General features: G+C 43.4%; 1 long non-coding RNA gene across 3 annotated transcripts in view; it reads left to right on the forward strand.

Moving 5' to 3' along the window:
- Window positions 1-22,211, forward strand: part of LOC104872096 — a 64,209-nt gene that overhangs the window by 18,369 nt on the left and 23,629 nt on the right. For 2 of the 3 annotated variants that reach the window (XR_004517117.1, XR_004517118.1), the window contains exons 2-3: window positions 14,448-14,515; window positions 17,181-17,261. This is a non-coding gene — a long non-coding RNA (uncharacterized LOC104872096). Of the gene's footprint in view, window positions 1-14,447; window positions 14,516-17,180; window positions 17,262-17,515; window positions 17,651-22,211 lie in introns of those variants that run through there. The other variant, XR_004517119.1, reaches the window with a different exon arrangement.

Consider the following 22,211-nt stretch of genomic DNA (forward strand, 5'->3'; position numbering starts at 1 on the left):
TCATTCTGTAATTCCATTTGGCTCTTCCTGTATGATTTGTCTACAATTCTTTTCTCTCCACACAAGTGGGTTTAATTAAGTTGAGAGAACTGGAACTGTTCTTGAAGCTTGTGCTAAGTCTCAGTGGCTGAAAGGCCCACAGTCCTAACGCATCGTAATTCTGGTTTAGTAAACATTCAGTCTCAAACTTCTGGGGCAAAGTTTTGTGTGTGTGTGTGTGTGTGTGTGGCCTGCGTTAAAGTGAGGAAGCAGTAAGAGGGGACTATGTAAATAATTGCAGAAGTGAGTTACTCTCATACTGTTTTCAGAGGACACAAAGAAAAAAGTGAAAAACAAGAACCATTTGTCTGAAAAGACACAGAAAATAGCAATCAGCACTGTAAAGAGCTGCACAAGAAATAAAAAATTGGAAACATTTATCCCTTGCCTCATAATAGTCTGAAAACCTGAAGATGAAGCATCTCCTTTATTTTCACTTTGCAAATGAATGGGAAATGTCAAACCAGTTTGCGGTGAATGAGAATCTGGGCACCGCATTGCTGCCTGTCTTTCCTGAGCACCTCCGGGGCCTGGAGAGCTCAAACACAGTGGCTTGTCTTGTGTGCTCTTATGCTGTGGGCGACACAGCCAAGAAAGAAGAAGTCTGAGTTGCATTACGTGGTGCAAAACACGATGTGGTCTCTGGGGACTGGGCTCTGATTCTGCCTTCATTCAGCTCCACAGCTCACTCAGCGCAGCTGACAGAACCTCAGCTTTGGAATTAGATGGCTGAGAGTAGAGCGTGAAATGCAATCGTTCCTAAAGGCCTTTCAGCGCCGTGCTTTTCTTACTAACTGAACCACAGATGGGAGTCCTCCCCGCCCGGCCTTTGGGGCTGAGAGAGCTTTGCTGGGTGTTTAGAATCCTCGCTGACAAGCACCCTGGGCTTGCGTATTGTGTCAGTTTTCTGTTACTGCAACAACCCCCTGAGAATGCCAAAGTAGAAGAAGGGGAAGGGTGTGTTTTGGCTCAGGTTGGGAGAGTCCAGTTCAGGACCTGCTGGTCAGTTGTTTGGGGGCCTGTGGCAGGCAGCACGTAGTGGCAGGTCGGTGAGGTGGAGCAGGCTGCTCACGTCACAGCCCAGACGTGGAAACTGAGAGAGGAAGAAGGAGAAGGGCCCCTCCTGGGTCTGCAGTGACCCAGAACTTTCCAAGGCCCCACCTTTCGAAGTTCACCAGCCTTTGCCACAATTGTCTTTGGGGGACAATTAAGATCCAAACTATGGCAGATGTCTTGCGATTAAATAAGAATGCTATTACTTACCCCCAAAGTTCCCATTTCTGGGTAAGGATATAGCTCAGAAGCGCAGTGCTTGCCTAGTGCCCATGAGCCCTGGGGTTCAATCAACAGCATCGCAAAAACAAACAGAAAACAAAACAAAACACAAAGCGTTCCTGCTCCATTAAGCACGAATTCCCGATCCGACTAAGAGGAGGCTGTCTCCTAAATGATGATTGTGTCTATTATTAAAACCAAAGGAGCATGATCTTTAGGAAAAGAGTTGAAACTGAGTTGTAAATAGAAGAGAGTCTCAGTAACTGATGTATTCCATTCATCTAAAAACTCAGCCTGTGAGTAAACCTTTGACGTTCAGGGTACTTACACGAGGACCAGATATTCATTTTTTGACATTTCTTGCTATTTTATGGTAATCAAAAGGCACCACATATACAAGACATGTTAAATGTAACAAACTGGTATCCTAATTCTGCATTTCATGTGTAGGAAAAAGGAAAGTCAGTTCAAGCTGGGCTCTGTAATCACTGTGTTTCTCAGAATACTGAGAATAAGAAGCTCTGTAGAGAGCCACAGCTGGCTTACTGCACACTATAGCTTTCTCTCAAAAATTCATGCTTAACATCAACATTCTCTGGGCTTGCTTTTCAGTGAATTTATTTAACTTAAAAAATATGTGAAGATATAACTAACATACCATAAAAATCACCCATCTAAAACATGTAATTCCATAGTTTCTAATGTCCACATGCCATCCCACCATCAATTTTAGTCATTTTCAGCATCTTCCTGTAACCATTGTTTACACAATTTCCCATTTTCCAGAACTACTCCACCATTAGCTCTAAGCTACCTTGAGCCTTCTCTGATTTTAAAAATGTGCATGTTTTAGCTTCACGTCACTGGAATCGCATAACGTGTGGGTTATTCACTGGGCACGAAGCTTCCCACGTTTATCCAAGTTGATGTGCATCTCAAGGCTTCATTCTTCCTAGACCAAATAACAGCACACTGCGGGTCCACCCTGCGCTTCATCTAAGCATTCATCCCATAGTGGATGTGTCGGTTTTCCGCATTTGGCTACCATGAGTAACACTGCTGGGAATGTTCCCGACCAAGTTGTTCTGTGGACACGGATTTTCAGTTCTCTTGGGTATGGACCTCTGAGAGGAACGGGTGAGTCACTTGTAACTCTGTATGCAACAATTTGAGGAACTGTCAAACTGGTTTCCAAAAATGCTGCACCCTTTTCCATTCCAAGCAGCAATGAATGAGGCTTTCAGTTCCTCCACATCGTTGCCAACACATGCCATTGTCTTTTCTTGGGTTCGTCATCCTACAGGGTGTGAAATAATAATTTATTATGGTCTTATTTTCATTCTTTTTTGTTGTTGTTGGTTTTTTGAGACAGGGTCTGACTATGTAGTTGATACTGACCTGTAACTCACTATGTAGCCCAGGCTGGTCTCGAACTCACAGTGATCCTCCTGACTCAGCCTCCCAAGTGCTGAGATTATAGGCGTGTGCCACCATGCCCAGCCTTACTTTCATTCTTGAATGGCTAATGATGCTGAGTATCATTTTAATGCTTACTGGCCATTATGGAGAAAGATCTATTCATTTCCATTTCCCAGATTTGTATCTTATAATTAGTTGTGAAAATTCTTTATACACTTGGGGTACAACTCTCCTGTCAGGTATATGATTAGCAAACAATTTCTGCAGCTCTGGGGTGGTCTTTTCATGAAAAAAAAGTATTTCATTGTGATGAAGCTTAATTTATATTTTTTCTTTTGTTACTTATGCGTTGGTGTCACTTTTAAGAAGTAATTACCTAACTCAAGGTCATGAAGCTTTATTTACAGTGTTGGCTTCTACATTTAGATCTGGTGTGTGTGTGTGTGTGTGTGTGTGTGTGTATGCACGCAGTGTGGGGTGTGCATCTGAATATCCAGTTAACACCCAGCACAAGTTGTTGAAATGACTGTTCTCTCCACTATTCGTTCCTGTCGGAAATCGATTGACTGTAACCACGTGGGGATATTTCTGAACTTCCCGTTCTGTTACATTAATTAAGGTCTGCTTTGATAATTATGGCTTTAGAATAAGTTTTTGCATCAGAAACTCTGAGCCCCTTAAGTGCTCTTTTCAAGTTTGCTCTGTATTCTAATTGAATTTGAGGATCATTTTGTCAGTTCCTACAAGAAGGAGGAAAACTGCATTTTGATCAGGCTTATGTTGGATTGTATAGAAATTTGAGCAGTGTCCCATTTTGACCATAGTAAATCTTTAGCTAAGGAAGAAGGTCTATTTTCCTTTCTGGAATGGACCTGTTTCAAGGTGGAGGAAAATCTGTTGTGCTTTCTCCATAGCACTCTCTTTTGTTGAACTCTGTTTACTGTCAGACAGCGTTTCTATAACCTGGGTTGGTAGCACACAGCTGGGAGGGTAACATGGCAGACTTCATATTGATGAAGTGAAATCAGTAATAGGAAATGTATCATCCCTAAAAGTAAATAACTGCATTTAGGTTCAAAATTTTAACTGTTCAAGAACAGTTTGGAAGAGTTTTCAAAAATATCAAATTGTGCACTGTAGTATCTGTTTTAATTTTAGAAGAAAAGACTATCTGTTGCTGATGTGGAAAACTCCACATGTGGAAGAGGTTGAGGCTGAAGAGGAAGACACTTTAGGGAGAGATTTATCACTATCAACTGCTCTGTACATTGTAAAAGTCTATTCTGATATATTTATTAGTCTGATTAAGATCATTTTAGTGATATTTGATGTTTCTAATAAAGATCATCAAAAACTACAAGAGCTAAGAGTGCCCTGTCTAGTATCTTCCATTCTATCAACAGGAGAAAAGAATTAAGATATTTTTGAAAGATTCCTAACGGAACTTGTAAAGTTTTAAATAGTAAGATTGTATGAAAATAATTTCATGGTGCAGTGGAAATTTTTTTAGAGTTAATCTGTTTTGAAGCTGGTTTTATTTATTTATTTTTTTCTGTTTAAAACAGAAGGCAGGGCCTAGAGGAATGCAGTATCTCTTCCATGAGTTAAGTGGCAACTTGGACCAATATTTTAAAAAAATCCTTTGATTAGTGTGTGTCTGTGGTACATAGTGGACACGCTCACTGTGAGACACTGGTGTACATGCAAATTGCATATGTGTGTCAGTCCTTTTTCCTTCCTTTCCCTTCTCTCCTGCCTCCCCGCCCCCAGATGGCCTTCCGTTCTCCACAGAGTCTGTCCCCATTTCTTATCCACTGTATTTTATTTTTGATTTTTAAATTATTTATCTTTTGAGTTTCTCATCTAAGAGAGGCCATGTGATGTTTTTAACCTTTGGTGTCTGATTTATTTCACTTAGCGTGATGGACTCTAGCTGCATCCATTTTCCTACACATGACCAATACCGAGGTGAGTGATAACACTGGCAGCCCCTGAGTCTTCACAAGGCCGGCAGAGTTTCTGTTCTCACGGTGCCAATGAGTAAGCTGGTTAGAGAGGGCGCAGCGTGCACCCAAGAACTCAAGTGGAGCGTGCATGACCCGAGGCTGCTGGATTCTAGCTTTCCCTGTCTTGCTGTTTTCCAAGAGCAATGCATGACCAGAATTATGGAGGTTTAGTTTAATGGCCCCATTTCTTAGGCCTCTTTCTTTCGTTTTCTTATCCTAGTTGTGTTGTTCCTGCTGCATTTCATTTGCTTGGGCTAATTCCCTGGGATGAGCAGTCCACCTCAGCACATCGCTGGTCACGTAACTGTGGTGAAGGCTTGGTGTCCCTGCTGCCGGCCACAAGAAGACTAGAAATGCAAGCTGTAGTAGCGCACTCGGTTGATGTGTTCTGATGTCTGCTAGTCTGATCGCGATTTTCCTTCTCTGGAGAATTAACTTTGCACGTGGGGATGCCACACTTTGAGAAAAGTTGCTAACCTGGGAAAGTGTGGACTGAAACGAGTGTGTATGGAAACACTGCGCTTCACTGGTTCGGCACAGTGTGTACCGTGTCGTCGAGGGACCGCTAGTCGTTCATCTAACCCCCAATGGCACCCCGATATGCTGCGCAGAGAGTGGCTTAAGACAAGAGTGATGTGTTTGCTCACAGTTCTGGACGGCAGAGCCTGGAGTGAAGTAGGAGTGGGGCTGTGTCCTCTCGGCAGTCTATAGTGAGGATCCTTCCTAGCCTCTGCCGGCTAATGCAAGCTCCAGGGATGCCTTGGCTGGCACAGTGTCGTTCCCCGTCTTCCTGTCACATTGACCCCCGGAGGTCTCTGTCTTTAGCATCTTTCTGTTCATAACGCACATGTCATAATGTCACACTGTGTTGAAGACCTTCTCTACTCCAGGGTGACGCATCTTCACTTGGCTACCTTAGGGTAAAGTGTTTCCAAATAGGTTCACATTCACAGGTGTTGGGGTCAGGACTTGACCATTCTGAGAGACACAGTCCCACCCCTGGCTCTAAATCTGGTACTGTTTCCTTGTTCTAGAATGTGACCAAGACTAGCTCCCCAGGGAGACACGGAGGTGGGCGGGTTCACTCCTCAGAGAGCAGGTGATCCTTTAGCATTTAGAGTGGATGTCCTTTTCAGCATCTCTTCCACAACCTGGGAGTATTTTCATGATTCTGTGCTTATGCTGGGTGTGGAGAGCCCGCAGGATGATGTTATTCCAACTAGTGCCGTGTGATATGACACTGGGGGACTGCAAGGTGATGAAAATAGCAGCAGTGACAGAATCCAGAGACTGGGATGACGCTGTCAGGCCGGAGCTGCGAGGATCAGAGAATGAGTAATGTTTGGCGGCAGCAGCAGCAGCTGCTTTGAGAATTGGTTTCAGTGAGTCACCTGCAGGGGCCGTTTTCCTCAGAGAGATGGATCCTGACGTGAACGAGGCCCATTCGGCAAGGTGACAGTCACCGCGTAGGAGACTGCGTCATCCTCAAGTCTAGGCAGAGACAGGATGTGACTTTAAACATTTTCCTTGAGTTCTTTTCCACTTTCTTTCCATTTTCATCTTAAATAAAACTCTTTTGCCTTTACTTATAATGTAATTGAATTGTCTTCAAGTAAAACTTATTTGAATAAATCAATTCACCTTCTAAAAAACAAACATTGAATGGACTGCTCAGAGTCTAATGTACCTGGTGAACACCACTCTAGGGAAAAACACTTCTTTGTAAAAAAAAAAAAGTTAAAACGTCTTTAGTTCGAAATTTGGGCTTCAGTGACATTGACAGCTTTACAGTTTAGCTGAGTGTCCCTTAAACACAGTGAGTGACTGGGCAGGGACCCTATGACCTCACGCGGTGGCAGCTACAGCAGCCCCTCCCGTTCCACAGAGATCGAGAGTTAGAGAGAGAGTTAGAGAAGGAAGCGTTTCTCCCGTCCCCCTGGGTACAAAGTCAGACAAGTACACCCATAATGAGGCAAAGAAACACATCGAGGTCGCCTCGCCTAGAGAGGCGGAGTAGAAAAACAGAGAGGATTTTATCCTGAGTCGCCGTCCTGAAGAGACTGTACAGAGAAGCTGGCAATTGCTCAGTGTACTTCTGAGGGACCGTCCTTCCCAGCAGGAGTCACTCATCAAAGGACCCCTCAAAGGTGAACTCATCTGCGGATGTTACTTCGGGTTGTTTTCTTAATGTTATCGTGGAATGTGACAGTAACAGTCTGGATCCCAGTAACGACTTCATTTCTAAGCCCTTTCTGTGCGGTGGGCATTCTGGTAGCCTCTCACAGACACCGTGTTATTTGATCTTCCCATCAGCCCGTGAAATGCAAGTCTTATTTCCGCACCATGGCTGAGGAGTTCTGAGCTGAAGTCACCCCAGCGCTGTTATGTTCAGTCCCAGTGCGCAGCACCCTGCTGTCCTGACTGTTGGACTTCTGCAGTGTGAGCCTTTTTACGACCAAACTTCCAGGCCCACCCGGCTCCCTTTGAGTTCCCTAGACTCAGCTTCTCCACCGGATTTGGAAGATTTGCCTTGCAGAAGTGCCCCAACTCCAGCAGCTTCGAGAGAGATAGGGCAACTAAAGTGCCTTAATAGGCACTTCTTAGGGTGAGTTAGCTAACCAAAATCACGTCCGTCTCATAGGAGCATCCCGACTTACACACAGAGCCATCAAATTACATGTGCTTAAAGTCGTTTCTGAAATTGGGTCTGTACTCTGTGCTTTGCATGCTCCTTTCCACCTCCCCTTCTCCGTTGCCTCAGGCGTTGGTCGAATCACTGGTGGACATGGAAGATGGTGACCCAGGTATTGGTACACTTGAGCATCCTGCTTGGACACATTGCGGTGCTTTCTAAAACAGATCGGGATTCTTTGAGCAGGCTCTTAATCAATGCTAACAGAGGGTCCACTGAATACCGCTTTGGAAAAATGCGGGCCCTCATCCACATGGCTCCAAAGCAGACCCCATCCATCGCCTTCTTTCCCCTGGGCTTACTCTTTGCTGCTCTGTCGGGATGGCTTTGTATCGCTGGGATGGCTCTGTCACGGATCTGGGTTCAAATCTTGCCTCTGCTTGGCACACGCCCTATCAGGAGCTCAGGCTCCCCCAGGACTCTCATTGGCATTTGTATTTCTGAGGCATTTTGTGAGGATTCAGTGAGAGAATTCTGGAAGCGCTGGACAATCAAGGGCACCCAGCTGTTGTTTGTTTCCCTCCCACCCGCCAGCTGGGAGCTTCGTTTTCACATCTAACACACTTCTTACCTCTTTCTTTTGGGAGCAGATACGTCTCTTTGGATGCCAGATGTAAATCTGCTGGTATGAAGACAATAGTCCTAGGTGGTTAGACAACGTTTTTCAACTTATTTTATACTTCACTTAAAAAATATTTTATCACCTCTGCTACCTAGCAGCTTCCTTTTTGACCTCAGTTATGCCTACTGAAATGGCGTTCGTCTAGGGAACATGTGAGATTTGTAAACTGATTCCTGGTGTTCAGGGACTAGGATGTAGGTAAGAGATCCACACAGGCTGAGAGGTTTAACATTGGTGCAGACATTTAAAACTCGCTGCTTTCGTTGATGCTTTATGAAGACACGTGAAGAAGCAGTGAGTCCCTGCCTAGGTGCTGTGGTTTTCACACGGTACAGGATAAGGTGGGAGGGGAGGTGCTTCCCAGCTGCCCAGATCCCCCGGCTCACAACTCCAGATCTCCAGAACCACATGGGTGGACGGACTGGAGGAAGAGAGGGCGGTCATTCATGTGGGGTGCTGAGTATCAGGAATGTAGGTCCCACCCTGACTGCCGTGCCCACTCCTCACACAGACGCCTTTACCCACAGAAAATAAGAAGAAAGGCAAGCTGGTCATGCTGAGGTATTCTGCAACCATCTGTACAGGAAAGGCCATTTTAGGGTTGCACTTCGCACTCTGATCCTCTTGGAAGAATAACAAGGAACAGCTGAACATTATACAAAGTAAATAATTAATGATAATAATAATAATAATGATAATAATAGGGTATGGGATCTCTGAGTGGGAGACAGCATGAAGAAGTTCAAAGAAGCCTGATTGTAAAACTCCAGTCCAACACTAAAAACCACAGCCATGAAAGCTAACCCCAGACAATGGGAAAGACCATGGATAATGCAATCACTCTGTGAAGAGGAAGAGGAGATGACCAGCAGATTTCTCTTCAAAGAAAGTGAAGGGAGTCTTAGTTTCCTATACAAAGTGAATTAGTATGATTGCTTTCCATGAAAATGCAGTGGTAAAGAAATTCTGGGATCTTCCCTGATACACCTGGCCAGCTATCATGTACCTTCTCTAGGCTGCAGCTAGAGAAAACAATCTTTGAGGAGAAGCTAATATGGTGCCTTTCCTCAATCTGAAGTAGACAGAAGGCCGAACAGAAATCTTGGGTCTGGCTGCTTCCTAGAAAATGTCCTTCTGGTTGCATGGGCAGGCAAGGGCTGTTTCAGGTCATGGTTTGATGTTACCCCAATGTTCTGGGACCTGGTGACCGTCCAGTCGGGAGGCATCTCACAAGTGACGCAGGTTCCCAGATTTGTGCCTCTTACAGGCACAGCTGACATCATGGGGCCAACTTTGTATTCTCTCTATTAACTTCCAAGCTCACACTGACATTTGGTGATTTACTCAAGAAATCAAAATGGAAGAGGGGCTTTTGTTTTGATTCGTCATGTCTGTGTGGAACCATTAGTCTCCTAGAAGGAAAGAGTTGACTGCAAAATACCTCTGCTTCCCTTCCCCCTTTTTCCTCTCTCTGCATTTCTTCTTTGGTTGTGGGAATTTTTAAGAATGATATAAGTGAGTTGTTTGTACTCTTCTTTCTTGGAAATGTGAAAATTTTAAATAGAGACTGAAGGATGAATGAAACTGGCTGATGAATGCTTTTCTATTTAAAGAAATGGCTGCTTTAATTTTTCATGAGATCTTTAAATGGATTTAAGATGTTTCTAGACCACATCAAATTGCCTTTAAATTTGATTGTCAGCTTGAGTCAGAGTTAATTTTATTATTCCAAGTTTTGAACCCTAACCCTCGCCTGTGGAAGAAATAACATTCTTTTCCCTTCTCTGGTTGCTGCTGCTTCCTTCTTCCTTGTGAGAGAACAGCCCATGGTGCAGTTTTGGGCTCTCTCTCATCCTTTCTTAGCTTGAGATTCTATTACTTCCCACTTTCCCAATCATGTATGTTATACAAAACTGTGGAACTTGCCATGTTTGGGTTTTCCTCTGTCTGAGCTTCAAACCGTATTTCCAGTTGTTTATCGTACATGTTCCCTTGGCTTTCCCACCGGCCCCTCCTTGCCTGTTATTTCCTTGCTGATTCATTATTGTCCTATTTTCCTAGACATAAAACCTGGGAAATATTTCATCTCATCTGTCTCCTTCCTTCCATGTCACCTAGGACCGCATTCCATGGATAGTTCCCTTTCGATTGTTTTTGCATCCATATGTATTAGGACATGAGAGTTTTACAGTCATCACAAAGTTTAACCCACACAAGTTTTGTGCTGTTTGACGTAGAAGCACAGCTGCAGATTGCCATGGTACTTAGGAGTGTCAGGTCCTTGTTGTGTCACTTGAGGTATCATCTTTGGCCCCTTGTGGAGATGACTCACTACCACAGATGCAGTCCAGTGTGCGGAAAGACAGAAGGAGGGAGCAGAGGCTGCTGCCCTTTCTGTCAGGGTAACCTAGAAGCAGAATATGTCACTCTGCTCCTAACTCATGTTGAGTGGCAGGGTCTTTTGCATGACCATACTTGAACTTAGGAGCATGGGGGCTTGGTAGTGTGGTGGACAGTTGTGTGCCCCGGGGGTGTCTCGTGTCTGGAGGAGGACAAAGGAGCTTTGGCAGCCAACTGGCAGTATCTGCCATGGCTTCTGCCCCTGGATTTTGCAATCTTCGCTCTTTGTTGGGTCTTTATTGCCCATGGCCAAGATCACTACAGACTTGGCTGGATTTGCTTGCTCAGTTAATCCACCCATTCTTTTTTTTCAAGAATTATTTCAACTTGTTTGAAACCTTGTTAAACCCACAGCATAAAGTTTGTCTCAGAGCTCTTTAAGACATGGTCCTACTCTTCTTAGTTCCAGCCTTCGCTCAACTTTCATCATAACTTGTTTGTTCAATTCGTAAACACTGGTTAAGTGTTTATTGTGTGTTGGACACAGAGCCAGTCAGTTTCCTAAGCAGTTCATGTGGGATCTGTGGCTAAAAAGCATCCTTGAATACGATGCATACGGTATCATCACAGAGCACCCCTTTCGGGTGGTTCTCACCACTGTCACGCGTGAGAGGTTACGTCTTCTGAGGAGCAGTCACTGAAGGTCCTACAGTTGAAGTATTTAATTTGCTTTACAGAGTCCCATGTGGTCCACCTGCCACATTTCAATTTTCGTATTTTTATATAACAGTAGTTTTCTTTGAGCAACAAAATGGTAAAGAATTACCCACTGAAGCAGCCAGCTAGAATTAGTACCTCTCTGAAAATGGAAGATGATTGAATGCAAGCTGAGCCTAAATCTTAACTCATGCCCTGCAATTGTCTTGTTGCTTATTTGTTCTCAAACAACTTAAACTAATTCCCAGTCCCACAGGACCGATGTGTAAACATCTTTATAGCAGAACACACCTCTGACCAGGCTTGACTTCGAAGCAATGTTTCCTTCTCCTACAATCTGAGATGTTAGGAATAGAAGTTTACATAACTAATCTGTCACGATTTTTGTATTCGAATTTAAATTTTCAGGGAATTTGCAAGACAAGGTGAGATATATGAATCTATTATACAAACTCAGGGCCAAATATGCATTTGAAGTTTTGATCTTTTATTCATCATGGGTTGTTTGCATACATTTTGATTTTTAAAATATATTATGTTCAGATACTATTTATCATGATTTCTGAATTGTTGGGCACCTCCTGAAGTTTTTTGTTGAAGGCCTGATGGATTTTCCTTTCATATGCATATTATTTGAATACTGATATGGCTGTGTGCTTGAGTAGTAATAACTTACAAACTAGAAAGCATGTATTTGGAAGCCAAAATAAATATTCATTACTTTGCCAAACTCTAGAAGCAAAAAATCCAATCTGCTTATGGTTTACGTATCTACACCTGACTCAGATCACATACACAAGGAAGCCAGTCCTTGAAAATGAGGCAAGGGCACCGGAAGGGAAGATGAACGAGGATCCTGGGTTCAAATTTTAAGTGACCTCCTTGGATTTTGCCTTGAACTGACTTCTCTTGTTCCAACTCCAACCTAGTAAGCACAGCTCTAAAACGATAGCATGACCATGTAGTCATCAGACTGTCCTAATTAGCTTTATTGTCCTGAGTCACGCTACCCAACAGTCACAACTTAGAGGAAGAGAGGTTTAATTTAGCTCACTTTTTAAGGGGATTCAGTCCAGGGTTAGTTGGCTCCAAGACAGAGACATTATGGGACAAGGGCGTGGTGGAGCAGAGCTGCTTAGTTCATGGCAGCACAGAAGCAGAGCAGAGGAACTGTACTGCCAGAAGGGAAGGTGCCCAGGAGGAGACCCGACCCCAGGCCACGCCTCCAGGATAGGACCAGAAATGTGCCCCACCCATTCCGGTGGATCCCAAAGCCAATCAAGCTGAAGCTCCGCTCATACCCCCCCCACTCAAACTGTACCCCAGTCCGGGTAAGGAGAGGAGGAGGTAGGTGAGAAGGTAGAGCCTTACTCCTTGCATCCTGTGGTATCCAAGCAGTTCTGCTTGTTTCTGTCTTGTACATTGTTCTGGTACAAATGCTACAGCATTTATTTTGAAAGAAAATATTTTTCAGTCAAAAAGTTTAAATACAGTGGACTGATGATCTTCAGGATCTCTGCTTTATTAGTTTTTCCTCTATGATCATTTTTTCGTTGATTGTTTTTCTCCTCCGGTCCTTAGTTTTTTACATCTGGTCTGCCAGATAAAGGTTTCAGTGGAAGGGAAACAGCCTCATTATGAGGGCAACAGCAAGAAGCGGTGGGGAAGCTGGTGTGGGAATGAGGTTAGAAGACCCACTTTTGATTTGAAAGGTCCTCCAAGGTGCCAAAATGTGTGGTCAGGCAGCTCCACGTCTGAGAAACACCTCATGCACCTTGACATCAGCAAATTATCTATCACATTTCTCCTAGCGCCTGTGAAACACTGCTAGGGAAAAGACGAGTGACTCACAGTCCGTGTCTTCAAAAGGTTTAAAACATCTGTGTGAGGCAGGTAGGCAGATGTGAATCAGAGATTTTAAAACGCACATGTAAATGTGATCTAGTGTGTTTCGGAGTGCAGGAGGGTACCCTGAGCTAGCAGAGCAGGGCGGAGAAGGCCTTGGGGATAGGACTGCCCTCTGACCCAGCTCAGAGAGACAGATGTCAGCCAGGGTGGAGAGAAGATTGTGGACAAGAACTTCAGTCCAGTGTGGCAGAAACGAGGGCTCTGTTGGCTGGGCGCCACCCTGTGCTTTAGGGTGGTGCATGCCTGGCTGTGGGGAGGGTCGTAAAGGGGAGGCAGAGGGGTCAGCTCCCAGGAGACACCTGGTGCTGTGTCCTATTGGAGATAGGAGAGCTGAGAAGCCTTCATCATGGAATGATCAAGAGCAGGCTTATTTTGAAATAATTCCACCTGACATCTGTGTAAAGAGTGGATTTAGCCAGACACAGTGGCAGCTACTTGTAACCCCAAGCACTCTGGGAGCTGGGGGGCCAATGCAAGAGGATTCTGAGTTGGAGCCACGCAGAGTTGGCTCAAAATTTAAAATTAAAAAAGAGACAAGGGGGAGCTTAATGTGAAGGCCTTGGGTGTAATCCCTAACACCATACATGAGACACACACACATACATACACATGCACACGAATGGATTTGCAGGGAGTGAGTACACATGTAAGAAAATCACTCAGGACATTGTCGCTGGGGCCCAGGAAGAGGGCATGGCAGGAGTAGGAGCCAGATGATTATCCTTCGGTCTAACAACTGATGTTGCCGATGAAGCCATTTCAAGTTGTAATAAGAAATTTCACCATCAAATTTAAGATTCTGCTTTTTTTTTCCAATCAAGTCATGGTGTTATGGAAGGAGACGGCAAGTGACACACAGAGGCAGCAGAATGGAAGCAAAATAAAAAAGTTTACTCCATCAATGGGGATCGATCACACCTAATGGCGGTGCCCTATTCGACTCCTCCATTGGGTTACAACCCTTACTTTTATAGGGTTTTACAGCTTTGATCTTACTCAGTTGGTTACATTGAATTTTCACAGATACCCAAACCATGACAGCAAGGCAGCTGAATTCCAACCCGGAAGCAGTTCTTTGTCAGGGAAGTTACCTTTTAGATTCATTCAATTGCCTACTCTAGCCAGGGGGAAGGGATGTTGTTTGATTAACAAAGCTAGCAATGGTTCTTTTCACTTACAAACCTTTGTGGGGAGGCTAGGTATCTCTGGTACTTGTTGATTCTGAACAAAGCAGGTTGAGGGGCAGAAGTTATCTCATATTGTGACATTTTCTAAATTTGCATTTATTAAAGTTTTCCTTATCATTGGTGCTTACCAGTTTTAACTCACTTAAAACAAAGAACAGCCAAAATATTTAAACTTTGCTTATCCAACTGGGTTATTATCTTTTCTGGTTCTTAGGTTTTGATTTTTCTTTTTTCTTTCCTAGGATAGAAAGTCAATCAGAGTTTCTTCTTAAGCCTGTCTTAAATAGCAGCATATTTCTACTAGAGACTTGTAAGTACCCTTTTTCTTCTCTCTGTAGGAAAGTAGATATTAATTTACTGGAAAGAAATGTCCTTTTTAGTAAAATGACAAAATATAGCTATGCATAAATGTAATCATTACGTATTGCAGATATGTACCAATAAAATTAAAAAGAACATTGTCAGCACCCTGAAAAAAAAATATATAGTTATACAGTCTATGTTGGCATGCAAAATTTGTGAAATCTGCCACTGCTCAAAAAAACAAAGGACACCAAGTTAGAAAATCTTCACCAAATCTTTTTATAGGTAGTGAATATTTTATTTATTCTTTGGCAAGTTGTCTTTCTTGATGTCTTTATTTTCTTGATGCCTTTTTTTCTTTTGTAAAAATATGTTTTTGTGTATTTTAGAAACTTGGTCATATCAGTGGGATGGGAGGTTAGGGAATGAACAAAGCAGAGGGAAGAATTTGTATTTTTAAAAATAATCGTATGATTTTGAACAACTTTGTATTTCTTCATTAAAATGTTTAGTGAATTCTTTGAAATTCAAAACCAGTTTTTATATCATTAAAGTCTGTTCAATTTCACCAGCTTGATGAGCTGCCAATGCTGTGTCATAACAACAATCCTGGTCTGACCGGTCAGTTCAGAAGTGGGAAATCTGAGAGATCCTTCCTGTTTCAGTTACCAAGAGTTCAAGACAAGCACACTTTTTCCCTATCAGATGAATTTAGAGAAACCATTGAGAGAAAAACCAATGAAATCCTTGTCCCCAAAATGTATCTGTAGCAATAGCATTTTATATTTTATTACCTGAAACGAAACTTAAGTGTAATGATGTTGTCAATGTAAAACTTAAAGTCTCACTTCCACTCCACGGAGTGTGAACAGCCAGAAAGGCCTCCACAATGCTGGGCCCTAACACCCGGCAAGGCTCCGGGAGCTCGAAGGAGAAATGAGAAACCCAGGAAGGAACACACCAGGCTAGATGGTAAATAGACCTTTATTAGTCTGGCCATTCGGGACTCCCAGAGCCAGGTAGCTCAGAGAGGCAACTGCTCAGGGGCTGAGGTACTTTTTATAAGGTTTTTCTAAACAAAGAGTCAGGGAATTCACAGAACAAGGCTGCAAACACATTGCTTATCTCAAGCAGGAAATGTTCTATGGTCACCTTTTATCATACCATTTGCCCCTGGGCGGGCTGTTAACCAAGGTAGCAATTAGCATATGAAAAAGCACAGTCTGGCCTATTAGCATGGAGCCACTTTAGTTTATTCAAGTCTTACAGTCAGCACATGATCAGCAAACTGAGTTCAGAGAGCAGGTCCAGGGCCCGAGGTGGCGAGAGCAAGGAGAGCCACCTCGTGTGACCGAGGTCAGGTCAGAGGCCGGGCCAGGTCTTCCACAGTGCACTTCTGGGTTCGCAGCTGTGTCTATCTGTGTTGGAAGGTTGTTGACTCAAAATAATGATAGCCTTAGGTCATTTCATGATTGGAGGAGATCCTTGAAATGCTGTGCAATAGCCGAGAGTTGTTTTATTTTGGTTAACTTATGGTGGTTTTAATGACAGAAATATTTGTGCAGTACCTAATTTATATTTCTAATTTGCTTCCTCAGCTTAGATCTCAGCAAATCATTTAATTAAAGGGTATATCATCTTTTAGTCACACATTCTATAGCAATATAGCAGTTTCCTAGCTATGTGGCCTTAGTTTTGGTTTTAACCCATCATTTACTCATCTTGTGATCTGGGGCAAGTTACTTCAGTTCTCTAATGCTAAAATGAGGATATCAATGCTTATATATTAAGAGGATCAAATGAAATATGACACAATGCTATATATATAAAACAATGAAATAAATCTTTACTGTAATCATAATTTGTCTTTATTATTTTGAAGACCTTGAAGTTTTACCCATGCAATGATTTCATTGATAAGCAGTATAAGCCATATACAGTCACCAAAGAGCCATCGAACAGCAGATTCTTGGCCATCCTCTTTGCTGTTTTCAGCAAGGAAAATATAATTTACTTGAAAGAGGTCCATGGGGCGCCTGTTGAGAAATGTGAACTAGCCTGATACAAGAGATTAGAGAAGGACTTTCGAGTTTATGTCTTCACAAAACTGTCTCGCTGAGTTTGAAATCCGACGCCACTGTTTTACAGCCTCACTGGGTCTTTCATTTTTTGACGGCGAAGCTCTGGCTGTGCTTGCCGTGTGCAGTCCAGGGATGTAGCCAGGAGTGCATGCGTGAGGTCACGAGTGGAGAGGACAGGTGTGGATGTCACATGTGTGCGTTACCAGTGCTGCTGTCCTTGCCCCACACGGTTTAGCCAGGTCGAGCAAACTGAGGGTCCAGCCTGGAACCTGCAGGCAGTCTCAGCCTGGAAGGACCTGCAGGTCTTCTAGTTCGGGCCCCTAATCCCTCAGGATTGGCCAACTCTGACCCTGCTATTCCAGGAACTGTAACACCTGTGAAGCCAATTGCTCAGCCCACTGTACGCTGGGAGCAGGGGAGCGGGGAGCAGGGGAGCTGGGAGCAAGCTGGGAGGTGCTCTGCCTCAGCTTCCTGCCTAACTGCCCAGCTGAGAGCAAGAGCATCTCCGCTCCAGCTCAGGCAGAGGAAGGGCACGACGGACTGGGCACGCACTGTCTCCACCTTCTCTTCGCTTTTTCCTCTCTACCTTAGGAAAAGCTGAGCCTCTCTCAAACTCCATGTCTGTGCTGTCCACTGAGCAAGAAAATCCTGGAGACAGGTTTCTAAAGGAAGGTGAGCCTTTCTGGGATGAGGGGTAAGCCTCAGTATTAACTGGCCGTCGGCGGGCCAGGGGGTCCTGTGTGCCACACCAGGTCTCCTCGGCTGCGGGGGGACGGTTCTGTGAGCGTGGAAGCCAGGTGCACACCTGGCAGAAGGTCCGTGAGCTGATAAACAGCTGGGCCCAGAAAGTTGAGCCCAGAGTTTTGGAACAGGTGCGCTCCCTCCCAGGACCCTTGTACCTTATATTTCAACACTTGCTTTTAAAGCTGTGCCACAGAATGCTGTGAAAATAGGTCCAGTGTAGGACACAAAGAGCTGGAGATTCCATGGACTGTTACCGTGTCTCACTTGGAATATTGCAGTTGCCTTCCAACTCACCTCTGGAATTTACCATTTCTCTCTCCCCGTCTATTCTATTTGCTTCCACCAGAACGATTGCTCTAAAATTCAGTGTCAGTGGTCGTGTTATTTCCCAAAAATGTTAAGGGCTTCCTGTTTCTATTAGGATGGACCCGATCCCTAAGGAGGCTGATGGGGCCCCTGCCAACCTACCGGCTTCATGTTGTGCTTTTCTCTGCCCGTTCTGGGCTCTGGCCACACTTGCTTTCATTCAGTTCCTAAAATGTGTTGTGGTTTCCTTTCTGTATGTAACACTACTTTTCTAGTTTTACACCAGTGCTGACTGCTTTTATTCCTTCATATCTGTTTATACTACCCATGAGTCAGATTGTGATATTCACACAACAAAAACCCCGGTACTAGGGATTGAACTCAGGTCCATGCACTTGTGAGGAAGGCCGCAGAACCACTGAGCTAAATCCCTCACCCTTTAGTTCAGAATCTTATATGAATGTGTGTTTTCTTGTTTTTTTTCCCCATCTGATTCTGTAAAAATAATGAAACTTTTGTCATATAATTGGCACACAATAGATAGTTTCCAGGAGAATTAATGAATGAAAATGATTCTGGATTAGCTAACTTATATTTGATGATTAGTTTTATAAATAACTATTTAGAATTAAAAACCTGTCTTTTACCTCTGTAAAATAAGCTGTTATATATTATATATGTAAATTTTAGTAACTAAATATATGCTTTCCCTTGATATGAGAAGTGCTTTTCCCATTCTGAAGTCAGTATTTTTCAATAAATGAAGCAGACTTGAGCAGCATAGGGTTAATGATCAAACTGACATTTTTTTTTAATTAAACCAGTTACACAAAAGCAGTTAAAACTTGGAAATGGCAGCTATAAAAGAACAACATATCCCCACTTAGTGTACCAGTGAGGGATGGAAATGCATCATAATTTGTTTCTAAATGTCATATCTTTATTGCACTTGCTAATTAAATGAGCCCAGGTTTCAGGAGCAATGCTTTATTTGGGCTTCTCCAGAGCAACCGACTGGGTGGCAGATCGATTGGTAGACAGGTAGGTGGGTAGACAGGTGACAGGAAGGGACTCATTAGAGTAATTGGCTCATGGAGCTGTGGGGCTGAGCGGTCCCACAGCAAGTGGTCTATAAGCTGGGATCCTGGGATACAGGTAGCATGGCTCAGTCCCAGTCCGAAGCCCCAAAGCCAGGGTACCCAGTAGTATAATTCTGTTTGGAACTGAAGGTCTGAAAACCCAGTGGGCTGCTGGGACAAGTGCTGTGTCCCCAGGCCAGGGAGCCCGGGGTTCTGACGTCCATGGACAGGATGGGAGGAGTATACATAGCTTCCGGAGAGGTGTCTTCCCTCTGTGTTTTGCTCTCTCTACGGCCCCTGGACGATTAGATGTTCCTGTCCACAGTAAGAGTGGACACACACCAATCTCTTCTGGAAATGCTCAGTCCCACGCCACAGTATAATGCTTGTCAGGTTTCTAGGTATTCTGTGACCCAGCTGCATTGATCCCTAACGTTAAGCATCACAAGTGGTATTTTACTTTTTCCTCAAGAATGATTTCAACCCTGTGACTACAGCATAGGAAATGAGGTTGGGTAAGGCCTTGGGAAGGCAGTCTTAAGTGGTGGTCAGCTCTCAGTGGTCAAAATTATCTTCTTAAAGATGGAATGGACCCTAGCATGGGGGATTGCTGCAATCCTGTCTCTAGATGGGCTACTGAGGCCATTGGGATCGTCTGCCAACTGTGGGCAACCAAGCCTTTCAGTGTCTAGGAGCCAAATGAGGAGAATAGATCAGATATGCACCAAACAAGCAAAAACATTTTTATCTCGAGTAGCCTACCATTCTATGTAAAAGAAGGCAATTAAATATCAGTGGAAGAAGGTTTAAGAGTTGGAGAATGAAGTTATGGTTGCACAGGGAGGGTGCAGGCCACTGGGGTCATAATTTCATTATACAGATCCATGTTTCCCCACATTACCGTCTTGGTCTCCAAAAATTTCCTAAAATCACAAAGCCATGTATTTGTGTCTACATAAAACATGGTCACAATAGGCCTGCACACTGCCTCCAGTGTATTTAGGTTGTTGTTATAAAAATAAGAATTATTTTTTAAGTATTTAATTCATAAAAGCACTTTTCATTGGTCACACATTTTCTCAATCAACAGATTATCTAAAACGTTTAGATTTGTCAACTTGAGGGGCTATCTTACCATGAACACACAGCTGTGGCTCCTGCACCGCAGGACGGTCTTCTGTGTTACGCACACTCAGTGCTCCTAAGCCCTCTTGGGTCCTGTGATACTGTCTTGAGTTCTACCTTGAGATCTCCTTCCGCCAGTTCCTGCTGTCTCCTGAGGCTCCTTCATGCTGTTGCGTCTTCTATCTCAAGATCATGCCCAGGGCTCTCCCTTTTTTGCACAAGGCAGAGTTATTACTAGGATGGTTAAACTTGGAACATAGGTAACTTTACTAAGGCCTTGAGGACACCATGAAGAGTTAGAATTGAATATTCAGTGTCACTGCTAGTACTCCCTTAGCTGTGTCCATTCACCGGGGTCCCAGACTTTTGGTTTATCTTGCTGCCTTGTTTGATGTGTCTCCCAGGAGGTGTCGGTTATGTCCTGCCTGCCTGGAATCCTACTATGCTCACAAGTGATCTGGTGTTATAAAATGGGCTTTATTCCCTAAAACACTGCATACCATAGTTGTCTTATCTGGTGGAGTAAGTCTGGCCCACAGGTCCAGGGACAGAACGTCTAGACTGGATTTTGAAATTACCAAGATGTTCTGTCAAATTTGTCTCCTTTTTACACCTTTGAAATCAGGACCTTGTTTTGTTTATTAACTACGCAATAACTAAAGTTCTTTCTAACTTCAAAATTTGTAGATGTCAAAGGTGGCTCATGTGTTCTCTCTTTTTTTTTCTTTTGCCCTAATTAGCATTAATTAGTTGAACTTTGAGTCAATTCTATTAAATTGTAAAACTGGAAAAAGAATTGGGATTAGGTGTGGCAAGATCAGATACAGGTCTTTTGTGAGGAACGTATATCTGTTTTGAAAATAAGTCTATTGAAACATTTGTATATATTTTAAAATTCTGAATATGTATTTCTTAATTTCCCCCACATGCTGAACTGTGCAGGTCATTAAAAATGTGTGATGAAAAGTTCATCACTTGCCCCAAAGATAGACACTGACAGCATTAGGAGCAAGTGCCTGTGTTTCCTATTCTTAATCTAAGAAACAGAAATCATCAGTAAAATTAAGGAAGAAATTGTGCAAAAAGTGCAATTTTTAAAGGTCTAAAATTCTATTTACAGAATAGAATCAGGCAAATACGAGAAACAGAGATAAGAATGCCTGGAATTATGTTTCCCAGATGAATCTGGAGGAAAGATTCAGAAGGGATTGTCTACAAGAGAAGAATCTTGGGCTCAAAAGAATTTACCCATGTGTCAACATGGCAACAAAATGCCCTAGAGAAACCAATGCTTCTGAATAGAGAAATAGTTAACGCATATTTCTGCTATGACTGGGATGGCTTATGTTAGATGGAAAATACATTAAAACGTATGCACAGGGCTTTCTGCTTGGGCCGCCTCAGGTCACAGAGGCTCTGCTGGACTCCAAGGAGACCACAGTCTTAACATGGTGGCTGGAGACGTCTGGACAGCGTTTGTAGTTACATGTCCCTGTAAGTCGCTTGTGTCCTCAGTCTTGAAGGGGGATGACACAGGTTAAGTAAATTTATGGATAATCATTCTGTGTCACCAAATTTTAGACAGATGCCCCCTAAATGACGGTGATACCTACAGATGCAGTGCTGAGCTGGGGTCCGACCCAGGAATAAATGAGACAGACAGATGCAAAGTGAAGACCAAGCTTTGCTCTTCTGTTAGTTACCCACGGGGCGTCTGCAGGCCCCTCCATTTTCTTTTTTTAAGCAGAAACAGCCTTTGAGTCTTCAGTTGCCTCAGAAGAAAACACAGTCATGTTTCTAATGAGTGACAGATTCCAAACCCAGGAGTGAGTTTGTCCCTGGTCCCTGTGGCGGTCCCTGACTGTCACCAGCTGAGGTTTATAAACAAAACGGTGGAACACATTGCTCTAGTTCATCTGGCACAAAATTAATTTTCAGTAAATAAGCTTCGTATCTACCTTATTTCCTCCTGTGTTTCTCCCTGTCTCTCCCATTAGGACTTTTAAAAATATACATATTATGAGCTAATTTGGTTTACTGGAGTCTGTCAGTCTCCAGTCTGAGACACGTGTTTTCCAGAACTCAATTTTTAGGTTCTCCTTTCTACAATTTAATGAAACATTAAGGTGCGAAATGTGGTTCTTTGTGGAGTAGCACCTACAAAGAGGAGTTCATTTACTTTGCCTGGTGTCAGGATGTAATATGACTATATTAGCAAAGCTATAAAGGGAGAACACCCAAAGTTTATTTTAAAAGTTTGAAAGGAGCCAGTGTTAGAGCAGATGGATGGAAAAGAATGCCTGATCACTTAGCAGCCACTGAGCTAAGAGGGACATCAGGCCAAGGTGTACATCCCTGGAAGAAGGTC

This window comes from Fukomys damarensis, unplaced genomic scaffold (assembly GCF_012274545.1).
Source record: "Fukomys damarensis isolate Sample0158 unplaced genomic scaffold, DMR_v1.0_HiC HiC_scaffold_14, whole genome shotgun sequence".
Lineage (NCBI taxonomy): Eukaryota > Metazoa > Chordata > Mammalia > Rodentia > Bathyergidae > Fukomys > Fukomys damarensis.